Source organism: Sapajus apella, unplaced genomic scaffold (assembly GCF_009761245.1).
Source record: "Sapajus apella isolate SASKATOON/1434 unplaced genomic scaffold, GSC_monkey_1.0 scaffold19, whole genome shotgun sequence".
Lineage (NCBI taxonomy): Eukaryota > Metazoa > Chordata > Mammalia > Primates > Cebidae > Sapajus > Sapajus apella.
The window spans coordinates 20844345-20861761 of NW_022436959.1; the positions used below are offsets into that span (position 1 = coordinate 20844345).

At 39.2% G+C, this 17417-nt stretch overlaps 1 protein-coding gene and 1 pseudogene across 2 annotated transcripts in view; one reads left to right on the forward strand and one right to left on the reverse strand.

Moving 5' to 3' along the window:
* The window catches only part of LRRC72 (leucine rich repeat containing 72), a 160763-nt gene that overhangs the window by 95691 nt on the left and 47655 nt on the right, over positions 1-17417 (reverse strand). The gene's annotated exons all lie outside the window — the stretch shown is intronic.
* On the forward strand, positions 12652-13458 carry LOC116557253 (annotated as a pseudogene). The gene has a single exon (XR_004271446.1). The product of XR_004271446.1 is annotated as a 60S ribosomal protein L7 pseudogene (transcript).

Sequence of the window (17417 nt, forward strand, 5' to 3'; positions counted from 1 at the left end):
CTTCCTTCCTTCCTTCCTTCCTTCCTTCCTTCCTTCCTTCCTTCCTTTTCTCTCTCTCTGTCTTTCGTTCATTCTTTCTTGTCTCACTCAGTGTCCCAGGATAGAGTGCAGTGGCATCATCTCAGTTCACTGCAGCCTCAGCCTCCTAGGTCCAACTGATTCTCTTTACCTTAGCCTATTGAGTAGCTGGGTCCACAGTGCATGCCACCATACCCAGATAATTTTTATATTTTTAGTAGAGATAGGGTTTCACTATGTTGGCCAGGCTAGTCTCAAACTCTTGACTTCAAGTGATCCACCTGCTGTGGCCTCCCAAAGAGCTGGGATTACAGGTGTGAGCCACTGCACCTAGCCCACATTTTCTCTTTAATCAATGTAAAAGATTTAGACTTTTATGGATGAAGTATCTCCAAATTTAAAGTTTGACTTTAAGTATAAAGATATATTGAATATCTTGGTAACTTGAAAATTGCAAATGTTTATGAAGATGGTATGAATTCCAGTGAAGAAGCTTAGAGGTACAGAATACATTTTTAAAAAAACCCAAAAACTTGAATTGCATTTCTTTCTATTTTAAAATCAATTTAATTTAGATTTCTGACCCTTATTTTCCCCTTCCTCCTTCCCTAACCACTCTCCAACAACTTTATAATGGCATTGGGGAGGTCCTTACAAACACTGATCATGAGCAGTCATTCCCCATTGGTTACAGCCAAGGTGTCCCTGCTCAGTCTGTACAATTCTTTCAGGTCCAGAGGTTCTGAATTAACATATCCTTCTGGGTCCTTGGAATTGTCAATGAATGTGGTTGCCATGCCTTTCTGAAGCCTGGTCTTCTGTCTGGACACTGTCAGTAAATAGGCTTGGCTTCCAGTCTTTCATGAAGTGCACATGCCCACCCCACTCTTCCACTCTCACTCTTTATCTCTGCCCACTTACCTGGATAAAGGAATGGAAAAAACAGGCGGATAAAAACCTAACGGTTCAAAACAAATATCCCACCACATTTATAAAGGAGAAAATCTGAAAATACTCTACATATTCATCACGAGAGAACTGGATAAATAGACTATGGTACATCCATACAAACCATTCAATGAAGGGGTTAAAAAGAATGGGGTAAATCTGTATATTTTGACATAGGAAAACATCCAATATAGATAATTAAGTGCAAAATGTAATTTGAAAAGTTATATGTATAGCATGATCCAGTTTATATAAAAATATAAAATATATATGTATGTGTACATTTATAAGCATGTATAAGTATGTGCACATTTACAAGTATGTTTAGGTATATATGTATGTGTACCTAAACATGATTATAAATGCAAAAAATATTGGAAAACATCACAATAAATTCTTAAATGTGATTATCTCTAAAGAATGGCATTGGAAGAAGAGGTGGATTTTATCCTTCTACATAATAAATTATTTACATTTTTTACAAAATGTACATGTTATTTTCAAAAATTTATATAATCTCCGTTTTAAAAAAGGTAGAAATCTGTACAAGTCTTTTTCCTAATAACCATTTTTGCATTTGTCCAATACATTTTTAAATAAATTTAAGTATTGTCAAGTAATCTTTTTAATTTTCATGTTACTGTCATAGGAGCATAGAGAAGAATATTTGTTCAGAAAATATGAAAATTTAAAGCAGTATTCTTTTTCAAGCCTCATAAATTAAATAAACATTTAAAAATCTGCATTTTTCCCTCTGTTATTTTAATATTTCATTTCATTATATTTTAAATTATTTGTACTAATCATAAATATATTTTGCTGTATGTTAGTGTTGGAAAATTAAACCACACAATTGTATTGAGACTAAAAGAAATGTCCTCACATTACTTTAAATTACAGTATCTAATTCTCATAGATCTATACTCCACATATCCAGAAAAGCTCCCTTTTGCTCCAGTTGTCCTTGTCTTTCTTTCCCATTGCTTGATTAAGTCTACATATTTAAAAACACTTCAAGGAGCAGATTTTTGAATTATGGCAAGAACATTTACAGGAAGAAAAGGTTTTCTACATGGGAGGAATGATATATGCAGAGGCATGAAAGCATTAAATAGAGTCATGAGTATGAGAAACTACCACTGAAGCACAAAATGTAAACAAGGGAGTGGCAAGAAATCAGAGTCTCTGGCTCATGAAGGTGTTTGTTTATTATGCAAGCAAAGGGAACCAACAATTTTTGAATGAGATGTTCAGATATGCATTTTACAAAGATCATTCTGGATCTCATTGCAGAGAGTAAATTTTATGATGATGAGACTGGAAGGCAAGAGATCAGTTAAGAAGTTAGGATGGCAGTTCAGGCAAATGATGAAAACTTGAACTAAGCTTGTAGCTAAATGGGCAATAAAAAAGGAGATCTAAGAAATGTGTATTACCTATGGTTTCACATAAAACACAGGGAATAGATTTCATAAGTCTGTACGAATATATCTATATTCGTTCAACTGACTTGAGAATTACTGAAAGCAGGCAGTGAAACTTTAAAATCTAGGAGCATGATTAGGTGACTGTAGATATATAAAGAAAAGTCTTAAACCAGTATAATAGGTTTCTAAACCTATTATATCATAATAATGTTGTAGGAAAGCAACCTCATGAAATTGCTTCAGTAGCTAGACAGATTCTTTTGTTTTCTTTTTTTATGTTTCAGGGTACATGTGCAGGCTGTGCATGTTTGTTACATAAGTAAGTGTGTGCAACGGTGGTTTGCTGCATCTATCCACCCATCACGTAGGCTTTAAGCCCAGCATGCATTAGGTCTTTTCCCTAATGCTCTCCAGCCCTGGACAGATTATTGAGTTCTGTTTTCATATGGTTTGGCTGTGCCCCACCCAAATCTCATCTTGAATTTCCACATGTTGTGGGAGGGACCATGTGGGAAGTAACTGAATTATGGGGGCAAGTTTTTCCTGTGCTGTTCTTGTGATAGTGAATAAATCTCACAAGATCAGATGGTTTAAAAAAGAGGAATTCCCCTACACAAGCTATCTCTCTTTGCCTGCTGCCATCCATGTAAAACCTTACTTGCTCTTTCTTGCCTTCCACCATGATTGTGAGGCTTCCCCAGCCACATGCAAGTCTAATTAAACCTCTTTCTTTTGTAAATTTCCCAGTCTCAAGTATGTCTTTATCAGCAGCATGAAAACAGACTAATGCAGTTTCTATTTGTTTCTTAGACACCTTCTCTTGGGTTCCCATCAGCAAACTAACCTTGTCTTAACTCAGCCTACACTCATTATTGTCCCAGACAACCCCTTTCTCCTGACACTACAGTCTCCCATTCACTCAGGTTTTAAACATTTTTTTCACTTATGACTCCCTCTCCAATTGCCTACCAACCTAAACTCCATAATATCTCTAATCTCTGTCCTGGTCTTTCTTCTCTCTTCAAGTTCAGGATTGTATTCTTTTTCACCTGGACTCTCAAAATAATGTTTCTCCTCCTGTGTTCTAACATAACCACACCTAATCCATCTTACACACTGCAGCTGGATTCGGCATCCCAAAACATGGTGTTGATATTGTCCCTGTTTCAAGTCTGTTAAGGCTAGTGGAAATTTCAATTATTACAATTAGTTTGGAAAACTCTTTGGTATTATCTCCTAAAGTTGAGCACACACAAACCCTATATCACTCTGTCTTCCAGGCTGGAGTACAGTGGTGCTGTCTTGGCTCACCGCAATCTCTGCCTCCCAGATTCAAGCAAGTCTCCTGAGCCTCAGCCTCCTGAGTAGCTGGGATTACAGGATACACCACCATGCCTGCCTAATTTTGGTATTTTTAGTAGAGACAGGGTTTCATCATGTTGTCCAGGCTGGTCTCGAACTCCCAACTTCAGGTGATCTGTCCACCTCAGCCTCCCAGAGTGCTGATATTACAGGTGTGAACCACCGTGCTCAACTGATATTGGAAATTCTCTATCACTTGACCTGGAGATGAGATGCTAACTAGAATAAACAGCTTAGAGAAGAATATAAATGACTTGATGGAGCTGAAAAACACAGCACAAGAACTTCATGAAGCATACACAAGTTTCAATAGAAGAACCAACCAAGCAGTAGAAAGGATATCAGAGATTGGAGATCAATTCAATGAAATTGTGCTTTCTCTTTAGGAGAAGAAAAATAAACACACACAGAGGAGGATCCAAGATGGCCGAATAGGAACAGCTCCAGAGTGCAGTTCCCAGCATGAATAACACAGAGGGTGAGTGCTCACTGCATTTCCAAACACATTTTCACTGCCCACAGACCAGGAGATTCCCAGGCAGAAAAGTGCCATGAGTTTTCAGCACGGCTGGTGCCGCGGGTTGGTGCACAGAAACTCACACAAATCTGGGCAGCCGTTTCAACTGGTGCCGGGAATGCCTGGGAGACGGAGCTGCCCATTCAATTAAAAGGGAGAGGGCTGAGACAGGGAGCCAGGCAATCTGGCTCAGTGGGTACCACCCCCACAAAACAAGTAGTCTGAAATGCTCTGGATTGAGAGTTTTGCAGGAAGCACAGCTGGACCCAGGACAGTCCAGCTCAGTAGGGGGAAGGTCGTCTGCCACTACCAAGGCAGTCCACCAGTACTGAGGCAGTTCACATAGCAGCTGGGCAGAGGTTGCAGCAGCTCAGCAATGCCTCTACTGTCAGACTGTGACTAGACTACTCCGTGCAGGGCAGGGCATCTCTGAAAAAAGGCAGCAGGATGTCAGGAACTTATAAATAAAGCTGACATTCCTAGGTCAGAGCACCTGAGAAAAGAGGCGGTTATGAGTTCCACTTGAGCAGACTTAAAGGTACCTGCCCAGCAGCTCTGCATGGAACAATGGAGTTCCCAGCACAGCACTTGAGCTCCTACGAGGGACAGGCTGTGTCCTCAAGCAGCTCCCCTACCCCTGTATTCCCAAAGAGACACCTCATAAAGGAGAGCTCAGGCTGACATCAGGTGGGTACCCTTTCTGGGACGAAGATAACAGAAGAAGAAACTGGCAGCAACCCTTACTATTCTGCAGCCACTGCGGGTGATCCCCAGGCAAGCGGGGTCTGGAGTGGACCTCCAGTAGTCCTGCAACAGAGGGGCCTGACTGTTAGAAGGATAACTAAGAAACAGAAAGAAATAACTTCATCATCAACAAAATGGACACCCACTCAGAGACCCCATCTGAAAGTCACCAACTACAAGGACCACAGGTAGATAAAGCCGCTAAGACGGGAAGAAACCAGTGCAAAAATGGATGAAAACACCAAAAACCAGAATATCTCTACTCCTTCAAGGGATCACAACTCCTTACCAGCTAGAGATCAAAGATGGATGGAGAATGAATCTGATGAATTGACAGAAACAGGCCTCAGAAGGTGGGTAATAACAAATTTCACAGAGCTAAAAGAACATGTGCTAACCGAAGGCAAAGAAACTAAGAACCTAGAAAAAGGTTAGATGAGATACTAACTAGAATAAACAGCTTAGAGAAGAATATAAATGACTTGATGGAGCTGAAAAACACAGCACAAGAACTTCATGAAGCATACACAAGTTTCAATAGAAGAATCAACCAAGCAGTAGAAAGGATATCAGAGATTGGAGATCAATTCAATGAAATAAAATGAGAAGGCAAGAATAGAGAAAAAAGAGTGAAAAGAAATGAACACAGCCTCCAAGAAATAAGGGATTATGTGAAAAGACCTAATCCACATTTGATAGGTGTACCTGAATGTGACAGAGAGAATGAATCCAAGCTGGAAAACACTCTTCAGGATATTATCCAGGAGAACTTCCCCAACCTGGCAAGGCAGGCCACCATTCAAGTCCAGGAAATACAGAGAATACCACAAAGATTTTCCTCAAGAAGAGCAACCCAAAGGCACATGATTATCAGATTCACCAGGGTTGAAATGAAAGAAAAAAAATGCTAAGGGCAGCCAGAGAGAAAGATCCGGTTACTCACATAGGGAAGCCCTTTAGACTCACAGCAGATTTCTCCGCAGAAACCCTACAAGCTAGAAGAGAGTGGGGGCTAATATTCAACATCCTTAAAGAAAAGAACTTTCGGCCGGGCGCAGTGGCTCACGCCTGTAATCCCAGCACTTTGGGAGGCTGAGGCGGGTGGATCATGAGGTCAAGAGATCGAGACCATCCTGGTCAACATGGTGAAACCCCGTCTCTACTAAAAATACAAAAAATCAGCTGGGCATGGTGGCGCATGCCTGTAATCCCAGCTACTCAGGAGGCTGAGGCAGGAGAATTGCCCGAACCCAGGAGGCGGAGGTTGCGGTGAGCCGAGATTGCGCCATTGCACTCCAGCCTGAGTAACAAGAGCAAAACTCCGACTCAAAAAAAAAAAAAAAAAAAAAAAAAAGAAAAGAACTTTCAACCTAGAATTTCATTTCCAGCCAAACTAAGCTTCATAAGCGAACAAGAAAAAAAAAATCCTTTACAAACAAGCAATTGCTGAGAGATTTCGTCACCACCAGGCCTGTCTTACAAGAGCTCCTGAAAGAAGTGTTAAACAAGGAAAGGAACAACCAGTACCAGCCACTTCAAAAAAGTACCAAATGGAAAAGACCATCAACACAATGAAGTAAATGCATCAGCTAACGGGCAAAACATCCAGCTAGCACCAAAATGGCAGGATAAAATTCACACATAACAATATGAACCCTAAATGTAAATGGGCTAAATGCCCCAGTCAAAAGACACAGACTGGCAAATTGGATAAAAATCAAGACCCATCAGTTTGCTGTATTCAGGAAACCCATCTCATGTGTGAGGACACACATAGGCTAAAAATAAAGGGATAGAGGAAGATTTATCAAGCAAATGGAGAGCAAAAAAAAGCGGGAGTTGCAATCCTAGTCTCTGATAAAATGGACTTTAAACCAACAAAGATCAAAAGAGACAAAGAAGGGTATTACATAGAGTAAAATGATCAATGCATCAAGAAGAGCTAATGATCCTAAACATATATGCATCCAACACAGGAGCACCTGGGTACATAAGGCAAGTTCTTAATGATCTACAAAGGGACTTAGACTCCCACACAATAATAGTGGGAGACTTTAACACTCCACTGTCAATATTAGACAGATCAACGAGACACAAGATTAACAAGAATATATAGGACTTGAACTCAGATCTGGACCAAGCGGACCTAATAGATATCTACAGAAATTTCCACCCCAAATCCACAGAATATACATTCTTCTCAGCATCACATTGCACCTACTCTAAAATTGACCACATAATTGGAAGTAAATCACTCCTCAGCAAATGAAAAATAACGGAAATCATAACAAACACTCTCTAAGACCACAGGGCAATCAAATTAGAACTCAGCAAGAAACTAGTTGAAGACCACACAACTTCATGGAAACTGAACAACTTGCTCCTGAATGTTTACTGGATAAATAATGAAATGAAGGCAGAAATAAAGGAAACCAACAAGAATGAAGACACAATGTACCAGAATCTCTGGGACACATTTAAAGCAGTGTCTAGAGGAATGTATAGCAATAAATGCCCACATGAGAAGTGAGGAAAGATCTAAAATTGACACCCATTCATCAAAATTGACAAAGCTAGAGGAGCAAGGTCAAAAAAACTCAAAACATAGCAGAAGACAAGAAATAACTGAGATCAGAGAAGAACTGAAGGAGATAGAGACACAAAAAAAACGCTTCAAAAATTAATAAATCCAGGAGCAGGTTTTTTGAAAAGATCAACAAAATAGACAGACCGCTAGCCAGATTAATAAAAAAGAAAAGGGAAGAGAATCAAACAGATGCAATAAAAAATGATAAAGGGAATATCACCACAGATTCCACAGAAATTCAAACTATTATCAGAGATTACTAAAAACAACTCTATGCACATAAACCAGTAAACCTGGAAGAAATGGATAAATTCCTGGACAGTTGTACCTTCCCAAGCCTAAACCAGGAAGAAACTGAAACCTTGAACAGACTAATCAAGGGCTGAAGTTGAGGCAGCAATTAATAGCTTACCAACCAATAAAAGTCCAGGTCCAGATGGGTTCACAGCTGAATTCTACCAGATGTACAAAGAGGAGCTGGTACCATTCCTTTTGAAACTTTTCCAAACAATACAAAAAGAGGGAATGCTTCCCAAATCATTTTATGAGACTAACATCATCCTGATACCAAAACCTGGCAGACTCAACAAAAAAGAAAACTCCAGCCAAAATCTATGCTGAACATCGATGCAAAAATCTTCAATAAAATACTGGAAAACTGATTGCAACAGTACATCAAAAAGCTTATCCATCAGGATCAAGTAGGCTTCATCCTGGAATTGCAAGGCTGGTTCAACATTTGCAAGTCTATAAATGTAATTCACCACATAAACAGAACCAAAGACAAAAACCAAATGATTATCTCCATAGATGCAGAGAAGGTCTTCAACAAAATTCAACAGCACTTTATGCTAAAAATTTTCAATAAACTAGGTATTGAAGGAACATATCTCAAAATAATAAAATCTATTTACAACAAACCTAAGGCCAATATCATATTGAATGGGCAAAAATTGGAAGCATTCCCTTTGAAATCCTGCACTAGACAAGGATGCCCTCTCTCACCACTCCTATTTAATATAGTATTGGAAGTTCTAACCAGAGCAGTTAGGCAATTAAAAAAAAAAAAAAGGTATTCAATTAGGAAAGGAGGAAGTCAAATTGTCTCTATTTGCAGACGACATGATTGTATATTTAGAAGACCCTATCATCTCAGCCCAAAATCTCCTTAAACTGATAAGCAACTTCAGCAAAGTCTCAGGATACTAAATCAATGTGCAGTAATCACAAGCATTTCTATACACCAATAACAGACTAATAGAGAGCCAAATCATGAGTGAACTATCATCCACAATTGCTACAAAGAGAATAAAATACCTAGGAATACAACTAACAAAGGATGTAAAAGCCCTCTTCAAGGAGAACTACAAACCACTGCTCAATGAAATAGGAGAGGACACAAACAGATGGAGAAACATTCCATGCTCATGGTTAGGAAGAATCAATATTGTGAAAATGGCCATAGTGTCCAAAGTAATTTATAGATTCAACACTATCTCCATCAAGTTACCAATGACTTTCTTCACAGAACTGGAAAAAGCCACCTCAAACTTTATATGGACCCAAAAAGAGAGCCCACATAGCCAAGACAATCCTAAGCAAAAAGAACAAAGCCGGAGGCATCACGCTACCTGATTTCAAACTATACTATAAGGATACAGTAATCAAAACAGCATGGTACTGGTACCAAAACAGAGATACAGTCCAATGGAACAGAACAGAGGCCTTGGAGGCAATACCACACATCTACAACCATCTGATCTTTGACAAACTTGACAGAAACAAGCAATGGGGAAAAGATTCCCTGTTTAATAAATGGTGTTGCGAAAACTGGCTAGCAATGTGCAGAAAGCAGAAACTGGACCCCTTCCTGACACCTTACACTAAAATTAACTCCAGATGGATTAAAGACTCAAGCATAAGATCTGACACCATAAAAACCCTAGAAGAAAACATAGGCAAACCATTCAGGACATAGGCATAGGCAAGGACATCATGACTAAAACACCAAAAGCATTGGCAACAAAAGCCAAAATAGACAAATGGGACCTAATTAAACTCTAGAGCTTCTGTACAGCAAAAGAAACAATCATTTGAGTGAACCAGCAACCAACAGAATGGGAAAAAATTTTTGCAGTTTACCCATCTGACAATGGGCTAATATCCAGAATCTGTAAAGAACTGAAACAGGTTTACAAGAAAAAAACAAATATACCCATCCAAAAGTGGACAAAGGATATGAACAGATACTTCCCAAAAGAAGACATATATGAGGTCAACAAACATATGAAAACAATGCTCATCATCACTGATTATTAGAGAAATGCAAATCAAAACTACATTGAGATACCATTTCACACCAGTTGGAATGGCGATCATTAAAAAATCTGGAGACAACTGATGCTGGAGAGGATGTGGAGAAATAGGAACATTTTTACACTGTTGGTGGGAGTGTAAACTAGTTCAACCATTGTGGAAGACAGTGTGGTGATTCCTCAAGGACCTAGAAATAGAAACTCCATTTGACCCAGCAATCCCATTACTGGGTATACACCCAAAGGATTATAAATCATTCTATTAAAAAGACACATACACACATATGTTCATAGTGGCACTGTTTACAATAGCAAAGACCTGGAACCAACCCAAATGCCCATGGATGATAGACTGGATAAGGAAAATGTGGCACATATATACCATGGAATACTATGCAGCCATAGAAAATGATGAATTAGTGTCCTTTGTAGGGACATAGATGAATCTGGAAACCATCATTCTCGGCAAACTGACACAAGAACAGAAAATTAGACACTGCATGTTCTCATTCATAGGCTGGTGTTGAATAATGAGAAAAGAGGGACACAGGGAGGGCAGCATCACACACTGGGGTCTGTTGGGGGAACCAAGGGAGGGACAGCGGGGGGTAGGGAGGTCATGGAGGGATAACATGGGGAGAAATACCAGATGTAGGTGACAGGGGGGATGGAGGCAGCAAAGCACATTGCCATGTGTGTACCAATGCAACAATCCTGCATGATCTGCACATGTGCCCCAGAAACTGAAGTACAATAAAAAATAAATAAAAATAAACACACACATATACACATATACATCCTTCAATGGCTCTCTATTGTCTAACAAATAATGTCCAAATTTCTGAAATGCAAAGCAGAATTGTAGTCAATAATCTGCTCCAACCTACCTTTCCAATCAATGGAGTCAAACTTATTTACTTCCCAACGTGGACCCCTTCACCCCAGCTACGCTGCTGCTGTGAAACCCCCTATGCCAGCAGTCCCCAACGTTTTTGGCATCACGGACCCATTTTGGAAAATGATTTTTCCATGGATAGGGCCAGGGATAGGGATGATTTCAAGATGAAACTATTCCACCACAGATCATCAGGCCTTAGTTAAGAGTCTCATAAGGAACACGCAACCTAAATCCCTGGCACATGCAATTCACAATAGGGTTCACATCCTATGAGATCTAATGCACTGCTGATGTGACAGGAGGAGGTGCTCAGGTGGTCATGCTCACTCCCTAGCCACTCATCTCCTGCTGTGTGGTGCAGTTCCTAGCAGGCCATGGACCAGTACTGGTTCATGGCCCTGGCATTGTGATCACTCCCCTACACCACAGATTCCACCTGTATGTAACTTGGAAACAAATTATTTTATTTAAAATATGAAAATGGAAATTGGAAATTTCTGAAAGGACTTTTGTTTCCAGGAGAGACTGTGGCATTGTTGGGCCAAATCCTACTAAATTCTTGGGTTCTCTAGCATCCTGACCTGACACACCATGAAACTTCATACTATAAAGTCTCTAAGTCCAAGTCTCTACCAGTGATGTAAGAACATAAATGACTTAGGCCTTGCCATGAGGCCTGCTTGTCCTTGAATAAGGGACTTCTTAGGAAAGAGTGAAGCAACACTGCATATGACGAGGGGTAGGAGCCCAATTTGGCTGTGGGATGTCATTAAGTCTGGTGGACAGTAATCAAAATCACAATGCTCAAAGTATTTTACCTAAATCTGCATCAATGCTGATCTCTGAGCAAATCAGAAGTGGCTGCCAGAATTTCTAGTGAGTGACAGTACTACTATAGGTAGTAATTGTTATGGTTCTTGGTGTCCTTTTCTGTGAAACAAAGCATTAATCAGCACTGAGGGACACTGAGAGTATCCAGTCCCTAGGGAGAAATAAATATAGCAGAAGGAAATGGGTTAGGGTGTGAGCCTTGAGGGCTGAGTTTTACTGCAGGGTTTCCATTTGATTCTGCAAACTGGAAGAATCTGGAGCACAGGCCCAGTTAAATAGACTAGGCAACCCTCAGGGGGATCACAAGGCTAGGCCACAGTTATGAGGTCATATGTGTATCCTATAACAGTTACTTCAAACTTTAGCATGCTTAAGAATCTCTTGGAAAACTTGTTAAAACACAGGTTCCTGATCACCAGTCCAAGGGATTCTGACTCAAGTCTGAGGTCAGGTCTAAAATTTGCATATGTAACAAGCTCCCAGGAGAACCATTGTTTTAGAGGAACTATTAGGCTGGTGGCACGAAACTAATTCCAGTCCACATTCACCACTGGGGGCAGGATATAGAATATGCTGCCAGCTTTTGTCAGATTTAGTTTAGGGACTATGTGGACTGAACACACAGAATGAGGACATTGATTCCTACTGTGAGATGTAATAAATGGAAGTAAAAAGGACAACTTCCTCCAGGCACTCATTTGTGCAATCAGATGGAAGCCCTGTCCCTCCTGTCCTCACCTACTCCCTGGCATTTGCTTGTGAAGTTTCTGGGTGAGGGCTGTTGGCATCTAGTGGGTACAGACCAGGGATGCTGCTAAACATCCCCCACAACAGAACTTTCCAGCCCAGATGGCAATAGTGTGGAGACTGGAGGAACCCTATCTAGATCTCTATCAACTGGATTTGAGATTTTTCACTTGGATTTTATATCAGGTTACAAAGGGCATTGTAAGCTGAGTTCTCTAATGTTATATGGTGAGTCAGTTTATAAGAAATGAAACATGGACTTCCTCTTTTTCTGGCTGGAACCATGGAGGGTGTAGAAGAGAAGAAGAAGAAGAAGGTTCCTGCTGTGCCGGAAACCCTTAAGAAAAAGCGAAGGAATTTCGCAGAGCTGAAGATTAAGCGCCTGAGAAAGAAGTTTGCCCAAAAGATGCTTTGAAAGGCAAGGAGGAAGCTTATCTATGAAAAAGCGAAGCATTATCACAAGAAATATAGGCAGATGTACAGAACTGAAATTCGAATGGCGAGGATGGCAAGGAAAGCTGGCAACTTCTATGTACCTGCAGAACCCAAACTGGCGTTTGTCATCAGGATCAGAGGTATCAATGGTGTGAGCCCAAAGGTCCGAAAGGTGTTGCAGCTTCTTCGCCTTCGTCAAATCTTCAATGGAACCTTTGTGAAGCTCAACAAGGCTTCAATTAACATGCTGCGGATTGTAGAGCCATATATTGCATGGGGGTACCCAAATCTGAAATCAGTAAATGAACTAATCTACAAACGTGGTTATGGCAAAATCAAAAAGAAGCGAATTGCTTTGACAGATAACACTCTGATTGCTTGATCTCTTGGAAAATACAGCATCATCTGCATGGAGGATCTGATTCATGAGATCTATACTGTTGGAAAACGCTTCAAAGAAGCAAATAACTTCCTGTGGCCCTTTAAATTATCTTCTCCACGGGGCGGAATGAAGAAAAAGGCCACCCATTTTGTAGAAGGTGGAGATGCAGGCAACAGGGAGGATCAGATCAACAGGCTTATTAGAAGAATGAACTAAGGTGTCTCCCATGATTATTTTTCTAAGCTGATCAGTTAATAAACAGTACCTGCTCTCAACTGAAAAAAAAAAAAAAAAGAAATGAAACATTATATTCAACAAATAAGACCAGCAAGCATTCAAACAAAATACAAATAAAGAGACAACTAATGAAGGTGATTAGGGAGAAAGAAAGAAAATTGTGCAAGAAGAGTAAGTTAAGGGGAGTTCCTTTAGTAAAATTCTAAACAGGAGCTTTCTGTAACAGGAAGAGAAGTAGGCTTCATGTTTCATTCAACTTTGCCTGGATGACACCATCTTTAAAAGACTGGGGACAATAGACACTAATATGAAATGAATGAAAGTAGTTAGCTCATTTTTGTTTTAAGGATTTTTATGAATGAAGATTCTATAGTAGTTTGATGCATTTTTTTTCTAAACTTATAATAGCTAATCATTTTTCCACTTAACAAGTGCTATCCTATTAAGGGGATCCTTAATCCTACTCTCAGAATAGCTTTAAGCCAGAGAGGAGCAGAAATAGTTTATCCTTGCATTCAATAAATACTTTTGGTTTATATTTATGGTAATCCCCTTTATCTGTGATTTTGCTTTCCTTGGTTTCACTAAAGGGAAAATTCCAGAAACAAACAATTGCTAACTTTGAAATTACACACTGTTCTGAGTAGCATGATGAAATCACATGCCATCTCTTGCTGCATCTCACCAAGGAAGTGAATCCTCCCACTGTCCAGCATTTCCACATTGTCTACACCACCTGCTTTTAGTCACTTAGTGACTGTATATGTTATCAGATTGCCTGTTATGCATCGAAGTGCTGTGTGTTCAAGGAACTCTTATTTTACTTCATAATGGTCCCAAAGCACAGGAGTAGTGATGCTGACAATTCAGATATGCCAAAGAGAAGCCGTAAAGTGTTTCCTTTAAGGGAAAAGGTGAAAGTTTTCAACTTAATAGAGAAAGAAAAAAAATCATATGATGAGTTTACTAAGATCTATGGTAAGAAAGAACCTTTGATTCATGAAAGAAGAGAAAAAAGTTCTGCTAGTTTTGCTGTGGCTCTTCAAACTGTACAAGTTTTAGTTACAGTACATGATAAGTACTGTACATGATAAGTGCTTAGTTAAGATGGAAAAGGCATTAAATTTCTGGATAGGAGAGATTAACAGAAATGTGTTCCAAATGATGGCAGTCAGGCTTGGAACTACCAGAAGTTTCAGGCATTCACTAGAGGTGTTGGAACATATGCCCTGGAAATAAGGGATGCTGTTGTATTCTGATGCATCCCCTATTGATATTTAAAAACAATTGGTTAGACTAATTTTTTTTATTGCATTTTAGGTTTTGGGGTACATGTGAAGGACATGAAAGATTGTTGCATAGGTACACACATGGCAGTGTGATTTGCTGCCTTCCTCCCCATCGCCTATATCTGGCATTTCCCCGCACGCTATCTCTCCCCAACTCCCCACCCCCTGCTGTCCCTCCCTATTCCCCCCCCCAACAGACACCAGTGTATGATGCTCCCCTCCCTGTAATGACATTTATCCATTATCTCTTACTTTGTTGGGCTAAACAAATCTCCCTTCTCTCAACTGTTTGTTCTTTACCTTAAATAGGGTAATCATATTTTTGTTCAGACATCTCTAGTCTTTCCAAATTCATGTTTATAATTTGAAGGCCATAATATAAAACAGTACTCCTAGATTCATATTAAATGGTTATTTTTTCCACATTTCTTCTGTGCCCAGTTTTGTGCTAGATACTTTCATATATTTTTGTTCCTTGGCGAGGTAGGTAAGCTTGATCATGCTTTGCAGACGAAGAAACTGACTAAGGGAGCTTCAGAAAGTGTAACTGACTTGAAAAACACAGAAGTTAGGGAACCGACCCCTGTACAGTTGAAAATTCACATAGAGCTTCTCCCTCCCGAAAAACTTAACTACTAATAGCCTACTGTCAGCTAGCAGCCTTACCAATAACATAAACAGTTGATTAACACATATTTTTAAAATTTTATATATATATATATATATATATATATATATAAAATAGAGTATATGATATACTCTATTCTTAAAGTAAGCTGGAGAAAATAAAATGTTATTAATAAAATAGTAAGGAAGAGAAAATACATTTATTCTTCATTAAGTAGAAGTGGATCATCATAAGACATGTCTTCCTCCCCACTGTCTTCACACTGAGTAGGCTGAGAGAGGAATAAGAGGAGAGTTGGTCTTGCTGTCTCAGTGGTGGCAGAGGTGGCAGAAAATACAGGTATAAGTGGATCCTCACAGTTCAAAGCTGTGTTGTTCAAGGGTCAACTGTATATCCAAGTTCATACAGATTGTAAATGGCATAACTAAGATCCAAATTCAGATTTTCAAATTCAATTTCCAAGTCATATGATAAATGATACTATTTAGAAAATCAAAATTAGTTTCCAGCTTTTGCAAATCAAGCCCCTAGTAGTAATTCTAATACCATTATTTGATTGTTAATAATACCACCATATTGATGACTCAGCTGAGGCTAGAAAATAAGTCTTTAAAGAAATTTCTTATTTTTATATTACTTTTCTTGATACACAGCTGAGAATGGAAAATAAGTCTTAACACTCTTCCAGAGAGTGAAAGTTGCACAGTCACCAAGTCTAATGATTCCACATCTGATGTTCTCAAGGCCCTAGCATTATTCACAAAAAAACTTAATTACAAGTAATGTTGTACTGATTATCTATGTAACGTAACAAATTATCCCAAACTTAGTTAAAACAGCAAACATTTGTTATCTCATAGTTCCTGTGGGTGACTCTGGTTTGATGTCCCTCCTAAAGTTTTCATTCAGGTTGTAGCCAGGGATGCTGCCTCATCTGACAGACTACCTGTGAGAGGATTTGCTTCTAAGCTCACTCATGTGGTTGTTGATGGAATTCTCACCTGTTTGGTTGAGGGGCTAATTTAGTTCCTTGTTGGTTACAGGCATCAGTTCCTTGTTACATGGACCTTTCTATGGGGAAATACACATTATGGTAGCTGGCTTCCAGCAAAGCAAGCAAGTGACAGAGTGAGAGCAGCCAGAAAGATAGAAGTCACAGCTTTTTGAAAACCTGATCATAGAACTCACATCTCATCATGTTAGTATATTACACAGTTTACTACATTCTTCCCACACTCAAGGAAAGGGGATTGCTACAAGGATGTGAATATCATGAGATGGGGATTATGGGGAGCCATCTTAGTAACTGCCTACCACAAATATTAACCAATCTTTTTATGTGAAAGAATGTATTTGCTATATATCTTAAATACTTAATTTAACCACGAATTCTACAATACCCATATGATAGAAATGGTTCTTTTTTCATAAGTCTTGCAAAGTTATTAGGCAACTAGCTCTTCTGGCACATGTATGCTCGATTGAGACTTGAACAGACAGAGGGAAGAGAGGACAAGGAAAGTTTTCTCAGTGCTAGTACCATCGAAACTGAGATTGGAAGGAAAATTAGGTGATTAGCCAAGGAAGACGGTGAGGAAAGAGTGTTCTATGTTAAGGGAATAACATGTACATATTAACACCTGGAGATGAGAAAGAATCAATTTCAATATTAAACAACTATATCCATTCTTCTTGGGTTATTATAGTTTCTGGTTATTCTTCACTTGATCTTAGCCAAAAGGCCGAGAAGCAATAGTTTGTGATTATTTTTAATGGAACTCTTTTAAATTGATCAGAATAGCTGTTAAATATTAAATTTATGGTTATTTCTATTTTATCATAGTTTTCCTTCTTTTATTTATTTATTTTGAGACAGGGTCTCACACTTGCCCAGGCTAGAGCGTTGCAGTACTATCACAGCTCACTACAGCCTCAACCTCTCAGGCTCAAGCTTTCCTCCTTAGCATCTCGAGTAGCTGGGGCTACAGGTGTGAATCACCACGCTCAGCTAGTTTTTATTTTATTTCTGCAGAGATGCAGTCTCACTATGTT